We start from the raw sequence: 9,569 nt of genomic DNA on the forward strand, positions 1-9,569 counted from the left end.
CCTATTATGCAATCAAAAGTTTCAAGGAGAAAACTGCTTTGGAAACATCTGGACCTTTTCATTGTCTCAAGCAACATCAAACAAATTTCAATGACTCTCACGCTTCAAACAAAAATGCACGTAGTTTTTTAAAATCCATTTTCCTGAGCAAAGAGGTTACGATTTTGTTTTTTTTCTACTTACAACACACAACAACCTACCAACTTTAAAGACTCCTCTGAACTTGTTGCTTCCCTTCCCAAAAACCACTCACTCCTCACTAAAAATCTTACCAATCATCCTGACATCCCCGCTTCCCTAAGCTCTACCACAAATCCACGTCCCAGGCCACCACCAGCACTACTACAAAGCTTTCCTCGATTCCCCTAAAATTCTACATTCTTTACCACGCCTCCCATCACCTCCCAGACCATCACTCCCACTCACTCTAGGTCCCCACTTATCAATTCCTTTCCTCCTTCCTCCCCCACATTGAACCTGGTCTTCCTGGAGGACCTCCAGAATCAGACCGTTAACTCATCCGATAACAAATTCAATATCTCGAAGAAGACACTTCCCCGTCAAACCCCAGACCGTCCTCGACCCATGACCAGACAACTCGTCAAAAATAATCACAGAATCGAATGAAATTGGCTTATCAAGGCAAACAAATCATTTGATTTTCAAAAATAAAATACCTAAAATATTGCAATCCAACGTGTTCGGCTACTACAATAACCACCGTCTGACCGCTACTCACCTTGAACACGTAAAAGCAGACCAGACATTGTCTTCAGCAGAGGGGAAGCAATTATCTTCATTTTCTATCTCCCGGGTCTCTATGGGGTTCCGATTACATTCCCTTCTACCTTCACCTGTCATCTAATAACCTCATTATCATTACAAGAAGTCCCATTGGGACACTTTCAAAAACTCACTAATCACACACGCGAAATATTGCGAATATCAATCCGTCACATTCCAGACACAAAGATAGGGCACATACATCAGCAAATCATATGCAGCTGTCAACAGTCCAAATCACACTCCCCAAGATACTACTCCTTCCCTTCTGCCAAAGCCAAGTCTTCTCTGGTACTACCGTCGATTTGACTAAAACTGACACCGATTAGGCCTAATACACTGGGATATCACTATCCTAAGCAACCACATAATGAACAGTCTCAGAGCAACCACATAATGAACAGCCTCAGACAGAGCCTAAGAACTCAGTAATCACAACAGCAGAGAAAAAAACAAAATCTGAAGACTTTTAGAAGCAAATCCATTAATTCAAAAGTACACCCAAAACAGACGTCAACAGGCTAAAAAATAGCACTTTACATCAAAACCCTCAAGACAGTCAACATCTTTTTGAAACACTGGAAGGGTATTTATCAACCACATCCCCAAATACAACACTCAGATCGTTGCACAGCATATACAAAGTAGACTAGGCCACTTTTACCCTGTCAAGTCATACATTTATCCTTCCGCACAGAAGACCACTTAATCCCAACTATTACGTTTAACGACGTCAAATTTCTCCTACTTAAAAATCCCTTTAACTAGCCCAGGTTGTCTCGAGCATTGGTTAATTCCTCATACATATTCCTGACACAAAGCCATTACCGCGATATTCAAACCACAAAGCAACCAAAGGCCAGCTAAAGAAGCTCTTTGGAGCCAGACTAAGAGTTGAAACATGACGGTGGACACCACGGGAGCTTTTCACCTGGAATCGTTCAAAGTGGTGGAAGCATCTTACGAGCTGTCACTGCTTATTGCCAAAGCAAAGGCGGCTCACTATTGAAGAGACTAATGAAATCATGATAGAGACCTACAAATATTGTCCTTAGCGCAGAGCCACAAATAGTTATCCAAGATTTCACTTTCTGGTAACATTGGAGCGTCGCGTTGAAGAACTTCTAGACGACAAAGTACAAATTATACAAATGAGAATCCCAGCGTTTTGGAGCAGTACGACAAAACCACCGATGCTGACCAAAACTTTCAACTGTTTGTTTATCCTAGATTAGAGGACGAAGGAGTGGTGAAAATCTTTCTCTGGAAAGCATTGGAGACCACGTGAAAGGCTTCTAGTATCTTTGAAAGTTCCCCAAGAAAATTATCTTCCATGGGAAACTTATGTCGGAGTGTCCAATGACTGTGCCCTTACAATGCTTGTCTCTCGTTGGGGATTCATAGAATTGGTCAAAGAAAAGAATGGAGCCATAACTGGGACTCTTGCCTCATGCACAGATGAGAACTTGCTGGTAAAATCCTTTAAGAAAACATGTAATTCACCTTTCAAGATGACCTACGCAATTCATTGAATTGGGCAATAGAAGTTGATTATTTTGTGAAGATCTTTATATTCTGGCCTCTTTGCAGCTCTCTTCACAGATTTAGTTGCTGATCATAAAACTCTCCTGCTTCCACATGGAAGCCCGCTGGCCTTGAAAAGGAATGCAGAGTCGGCTTTATGAACGCAAAGATGAAGAGCAACTCTTCCCTATAAAGCCAGAAACAAGATCTGTATGACGCATTTACAAGCGAAAAGATTTAGTTCTCACTAGCGTACCTTGTGCATATTTCCGAGACTATCAACAAACTCAATTTACAATTACAAGAATCGCAATCATTGTGCATTATGATGTAATCAGAGGTCTCAAGGAGAAAACTTTTTGGAAACGGTAGGATATTTTCATGGTCTCATTTCAAGGAACTCCTTGCTGAGAGGAAAGATCTTGATCAGTATGGTCTGGACACAAAAATCCATCTCGTCTGGATTCCGTTGCCGAGGAATTTATGCGCCATTTTCCATATCTGTGTTGGAAATTGGCGTGGTATCCATTTAACATTGATGTGGGGTAGTTACCGGATCCTGTGCAAGAAGCAGCCATCGAATTTATGAGCGACCCGAGTGGAAACAAGTTTGAAACCATGAGTTTGGAAGAGCTCTGGGTCAAAACTCCCAGTCTACCCAAAACTTGGCGAGGGAGCACTTCGTTTCAGGATTTTCTCTATTTATCTCTGCCAAGTTGGCTTTTCAACTCATGTACTAGACACAAAACAGCGTAATCTAAAGAATCCTAGAAAACGACTTGCGTAGTGCTCTTTTATCCCCGAAACCTATAATTTCTGAAAGAATGGCAGCAGCATCCACCTCGCTGAATGCATAAGATTCAAATCATCCTTTGATTCCAGTATGGTACTAGCTAAATATTATTTACAGTACCGACAGTTTTAATTGTTTGCATGATTTTTTTGTTCTAATGGGTTTACGAGATTTGAGTTTGTGGTTTCTATAATATTGGGTGTAATTTCGCTTTGGCTCACGTAAGTGTTGACCAAAATAAATACTTGTACAGTTAATGCATGTTATGTTCTGACATTATTTCTATCTGTCTTCATCCGTGGTCACGAGATACAAGGCTACATCAATTACCAATTAGCTAAGCCTCAATACTAGAACACTGAACACAAAATGTAAAATTCTTCAAAAGAAATAAGGGGGGGGGGGGGAAATTTGAGTATTTCGTGAAAGCCTACAGGTGAGTCATGAAAGCTTAAGAAACACTGATCCAAGTGTATCAGACGATAAAACTAAACTTAACCAAGAAAAAAGAATCGCCAAGGAAACCGGCAACGAAAGTGTCGCTCATTTATTGTAACAACTGCCCGGCAGCGATGACCGAACTCAGAAAATCTTCACTGCTATATTTGTTAATGGACCGAATACACAAACGCCTATCGGGAGAGCATGGGGAGAAAATTATATTTATGAGAGCCAGTCGTCTGTCATCCAAACCAACAATACAGAACTTACTAACACTTATGCCTATTACGTCCTGCTTTGTAAATCTAAAATCTGAAATGCCGTTATGTTAAGGATGAGCAGAGATATACACATTCACTTAACGATGAACATTATGATCCGAGTTACCTAATTCAGTGAACGTGAATTTTCCGTAGCCCTGACCAGGGAAGGATGGTACCACCTGCTACATTACACGACACCTACGCAATCCTCGTCTTGCACTATATAACAAGAGCCAAGTGGCAGTTCTACTTAGCTCTAGGACGACTAGTAGTATCATACTAATACCCAAACAACCAACTACCCTTCACCTATACGAGATGTTATGCAAAACCTTTGGAAAGTACGGTGCTGTGTCATTTAGAGAACGAGAGATCAACTTTCCATTCTGCACAACAATGAACCTTTAACTTCATCCAAGACACCACAAAAACTAATGCAAACACTAGATAATAGTAAAAAAAAAAAAGCGTAAATCTAGTTGGATGTCATCGCGGCTATATAAATATACCATCACAAGGACTTTTCCAAGGTCAGTTATAAGAATTAATTATGGTAGAAAGGAAAATAACAGTACTATAATGCACTGTAAACATTTGGGCGGATGTCCTGTCTATGGAAGACCCGCATTCTTTCAGTCGGATATCTCAGTCTTTGTATCTGATCTTCAGGAAGAGTTACCGATTATCAATTTCTCCTCCATGTTGCATAATTCTCATTCACAGTAAGGTAAGTTTCTTAGTGGTTCCTTTGTTATGTGTAGGAAATTGTTACAATAGGTTTGGTTAGGTTTGATAATCGTTTTGTTTACGAGTGGTAATCTTTAGGTAACGCTTGGTTAGGTTAAAGAACGTTAGGCTTCGTAACGTTAAGACTAAATTGTGTTTGGTCTTGTTTTTGGTCGTTAGGCTTCGTCATGTTACGGTTAAGTTAGGCTGGGATTGGTTACGTTTCGAGTTACGTCAGGTTAAGGTAGGACGGTGTTGCGTCAGTTTATATATTTCTAATCCAGTATTTCCCTCTTTCTAAAACCCAACCACCCCACCCACTGTGTGGAACTCAAAAGTCGTACACTTTTTTTCACGTCATTTCCGTATTTAAACAAGAACTGTTCCGTATTATAATACTGCGTTGTTTCTCCCAGAAATAACGATGACAATAGTTAAAGAACAGCAAAAACGAAGTTCCAACATACAATTTTAAGACGTCAAAAATTAAGAATAAAGGAACAACGCGACACAAGTAGATACTTGACGGGTCCTGCGCTTTATGGCAACTGAAGCAGCCCTGTAGCGCTTCCCTCATGCAGTCACCGAGTGTTGTGGCAGCGCAGAGTGAGGAGGTAATGGAACAACAAAGCAGGATTTTGTTACTGTACATGATATCCGGTGTGTTGTGTTCAATGGTTCGTTATATCTTATTGCGCTTACTGTTACTTTCACTTTCAGAGCGAAAATGGCTTCCAAGCTCCGTTGTAACAATCGACCGGACAATTTCTGCTACGTAAATGGAATCTTTACAAACAAACCACAAGAAATATCAGTGAAAATTGTCTACCATTTGTATTGTGGTCTGACTATGGAAGACCAATATAAATAGTGGGCACCACACGTTGTTACATTTTCTGTGAATAACCATGAATATACTGCGTTCATGGATAACTGCATTATTTTTCTTTGGTCGTTATATAAATCTATATATTAGAAAATGGTAACGTTTCCAGTCAACTTATGCACTGCGTAAAATAATGAAGTCCTACATGACTTTGAAAGCCAGGTTTGAATGCAGCAAGTCTGGATCGATCAGAAATCTTTCTTAGAAAAAAATTAGCGTAAGCACCCAAATAACCAGACAACCAGCTACAGAAAGACACTGGTGGAGGAAATCAGCACCGAAAGATTGAAATCAAGGGAAAATATAATAAAATAAAAACGCCTTCATGGATAAGCAAAAAAAAAAAAGAAACGTTTCCCAGAATACATCAAGGATCTTACCTGGACGTGGGCGAAACTCTAGCATGATGAATCAACAGAAACGTTCGAGTATTACGAAGATGGACGACCTTTACACGAAAATATTGTACACGAAACATACCTGAAAAGAGAAAAACAAAGAAAAATATACAATTTCTTAAGTTATTTGTATTGTAAAGGTTCAAGAAAAACCTGTGAAACTTGATAAGGAAACAAGTTATAATAATGGCGTTAATGTTAACTTACTTGCTGAAATAGGAATCTTCAAAATCATGAAACTAGATAATCCCATACACATATAACCCTTAAATACCTTTTGGATGTGGTGGTACAAGGCAAAGACACGGGTAACAATCCATTATACGACCGACCGTAAACAATTCTTACTTAGAAATTGTAACATGTTCAAATTCCGTGTGGCATGTATGAACGAACACCGATAATTATAGTAATATTCCTCACACCATAGAAACTCAGAACTTATCTAAATATTTATCACTGTATATTTGCATAACATTTACATAAATAGTTCGAGCCTAACGTGTCCACACATTAGTAAACCACTGACCTGTTACATCCTGCAACGAACACGAGTCCTGGTACTGGCAGATGTAATACCATCACAAACATTACTCTCGCTTAGGCTGTTGTCAGGACATGTTCTCTGCACACTTCCACACGACCAGGTGTTTCCCACAGCAGCCAGTTTGAATATACTTCTCGACAAACACAGAGATCAACACACACCGCGACCCGCTCGTCCAGCTGACGATAACCCTGTGGTAAAAGAGGTTCCAAAAGCTTCTATCTGGAGCACCGGCAGGCGGCAGCAGTGGTGGCATTATGGGAGACTTCAGCTGCACCAATCATCGGCCACAATGCTTTGTTTACATTAGCTGGGCGACAACGACTACTCTAACTACCTGTTATCGTCACAATACAATTACACGGTAGCATGGTAAAACTTTTCTTTTTATTCATAAAATGAGATAAACTAAAGAGCACAATTAATGAACGACAGTTCTCCAGGACTCGGGTAAATAAGACAACCAATCTTCCATCAGTACAATATTGATGACACCTGAACTAGCCCGCCCGCCGCGTGTTGACTGCTGCTTCGATACGGAGGATGAACCAATAGCAAGACCTTACAATAACGTCTCTCTTATTTATACAGATCATTATTGGCGCATCCATATGTACGATTACAACGTCACATGCAGTTGTGAAATTAAGAGAGAAACTGAACTTTGTTGTTCTTGTGAGGTTATATATTCCTTGTAGTAGCAAATCCTGACGGTATTCAGCCAGCATTTTTTTTCTTTACCAATGTCAAGCCGTGAAAAACGGTGCCGAGTCATTTAACCAGTTGCAAGCCTTGCTTCAGGTTCACTATTGAACCTAACTGCGAATTTTGCTTAAAATGTATCCAAGATCCCATCATGAACCTTACTTCAGGTTCACTGGAGAACCTTGCTGCGAACTTTGCTTCAGGTTCACCCTAAATTCCACCATGAACCTTGCTTCAGATTCATTCACTAAAGAACCTTCCTTCGAACTTTCAGGTTCACCCTAGATCGAAACATGAACCTCGTTTCAAATGTACTAAATAATAACAAAAAGAATTTCCAACTAAAGTCAAGTCTCATGAGCCCTGTATCTGTTCCTCAGAGTTCCTCATATTCCTCTCGATGCAAAGAGAACCATATATCAGGTTACACCGTCCCTGTCCTTAAGAAAGGACCAGACACCTGGACCATGACAAAGATCACAATCAGCAGAGACGATACCCCTCAAGGTGATGCTCAGACAACAAGGAGCGACATAACTACGAACACAGTAATGACATAAGTAATCACGTTACCAAGGTTACTGGGAGGAATGGAAAGCGATAAAGCTGGTGTTGTGTGGGCACTCTGAACGAACATACCACACTCTACTACCACACTCAGCACTGACATGAAGAGTGTCCAGGTGAACATCTATCAGAAGTAACCGAAAAAGATAAGAGAGCAAGTTAGATTCGAGTGAAAACTGCAGAAGTTGGTGTCAGAGTTTGGGAGCGTGTATGAGAGGAGAAAGTTAAGAGTAAATGTGGATAAAAGCAAGCTTATTTAGGTTTAACAGTACAAAGTGAGAGGTTACCTGAAGTGCGAGTTTGAAATGGAAAAAAATGGAGAAAGTGGGGTGTTTTAGATACCTGGAACAGCGAATGGAACCTTGGAAGTGGAGGCGAGTCACAAGATGGGTGAGTGGGTGAATGTTCTGGAAGCACCGAGGAAAGTGTGGAAGGCGAAGTGACCTTTAGAAGGGTGGAAATGTGTATGCTTGAAGATACAGTAGCGCCCAATGCCTATAGAAATATGAGAGGGAAGCATTAAAGGACCTTTAATGCTAACTGCAACCTTAGATCATGATATTGCTGCATAATGAATGTCGGTGGGTTTGGCTGGCGACAAAGTTTTCGTCTGCACTTAACAAAGTACACGTTTCAGGAATACAGTTTCGCCACGATCATATCTCGTCTTTCATAATTTAACTCTGTAACCAAAAATATAACTCTATAACTTGTGAAACATCATGTGCAAACATATATACATTTCAGTCAGGATATATATCAATGACCTGATCAGCAAAAAGGGACTATAGTTGTATATTTTTCAAAAATGGTGCGAGATAAAGTGGCTTTTTGTCATGTACATCTCAATCTGAAAGCAAGAAAACATGGTCGGACATTCTCACTGCTGTGTTGTGTGCGGAATATCTACACACACACACACACACACACACACACACACTCAATGTGTATCATTGATTCCCCGGAGTGACATAATCTAGAATAGGCCTACCCGGCAGCTGTGAATGTATGACAACATGCGAATTTTTGTTTATTCATATTTGTTAACCTCTTAATTTGGAAGAATTACCGATTGCGATAATTGTTTCTGCAAGTTTATCGTGTGGCAGTATGCTGTCTGTGTGCATCATATTATGAATGCCAGAGCAGAGAAGTTGCACAGAAGCTACAGGGTCTGCAGTCATCATTTCTTATCAATTAAATTACGTGACTGGACAGACATCCTCCAAACTGAAACACGACGCTTCCTGGTTTGTTGGGCGTTCAGTAGGTGCAAGCTTTTGAATTTTATAGTGTAGGTCAATGCCTGCAGTGCTTACTGTAATGCTATATCAAACATCAAAGCCAATCTTTGTTATGCATAATTCATGTAGTATGCAGGTGGTTATTGAAATCCTATTTATATACTGGTGATTGGAAAGGTTCTGTGTGCTTAACATGCTGTTAATTGCAGTACAATAAATGTGTGACTTGTTGATTTCATTATTCATGATATATCAAATAATTCGGAAATATTTGAGAGAAAAGAAATTAGGAGAAAATAGAGAAAAATATCCAATACAAAGAATGCGGATGAGGGATAAATAATCATAATCATATGACTGATCAACAACATACAGGATAATACACGCAGAAAAGACAGCAGTGATCAAAATATGTTACATAACAAGGTTAAAAAAATGCATATAGTTAACAGATAAATGATAAAGCAAACTGGAAGAAAAGCAAAATAAGTTAGAATTCCAATACGTCAAATGAATGATGGGAACTATAGAAGCCTGTACTCCTGTCATTGACCATATATGTACTGGGAGAAAATATTAAGGAGAAACCTCGCACCTACCGAACACCAGGATGAGTGAAACAATATACTGCCGTTAATGTGTATCAAAGGTTAATACTTGTTGCCCATGAAGAATAAGGATATGCGTAACGA

At 39.8% G+C, this 9,569-nt stretch overlaps 1 long non-coding RNA gene across 1 annotated transcript; it reads right to left on the reverse strand.

Moving 5' to 3' along the window:
- Positions 1 to 1,946: 1,946 nt before the first annotated feature.
- On the reverse strand, positions 1,947 to 8,402 carry LOC139760041 (uncharacterized). The gene is made up of 2 exons (XR_011715215.1): positions 6,344 to 8,402; positions 1,947 to 5,896 (listed from the first exon to the last, which is right to left on the reverse strand). It is a non-coding gene; the product is annotated as an uncharacterized lncRNA (long non-coding RNA).
- Between the last annotated feature and the right edge of the window lie 1,167 nt (positions 8,403 to 9,569).

This window comes from Panulirus ornatus, chromosome 35 (assembly GCF_036320965.1).
Source record: "Panulirus ornatus isolate Po-2019 chromosome 35, ASM3632096v1, whole genome shotgun sequence".
NCBI lineage: Eukaryota > Metazoa > Arthropoda > Malacostraca > Decapoda > Palinuridae > Panulirus > Panulirus ornatus.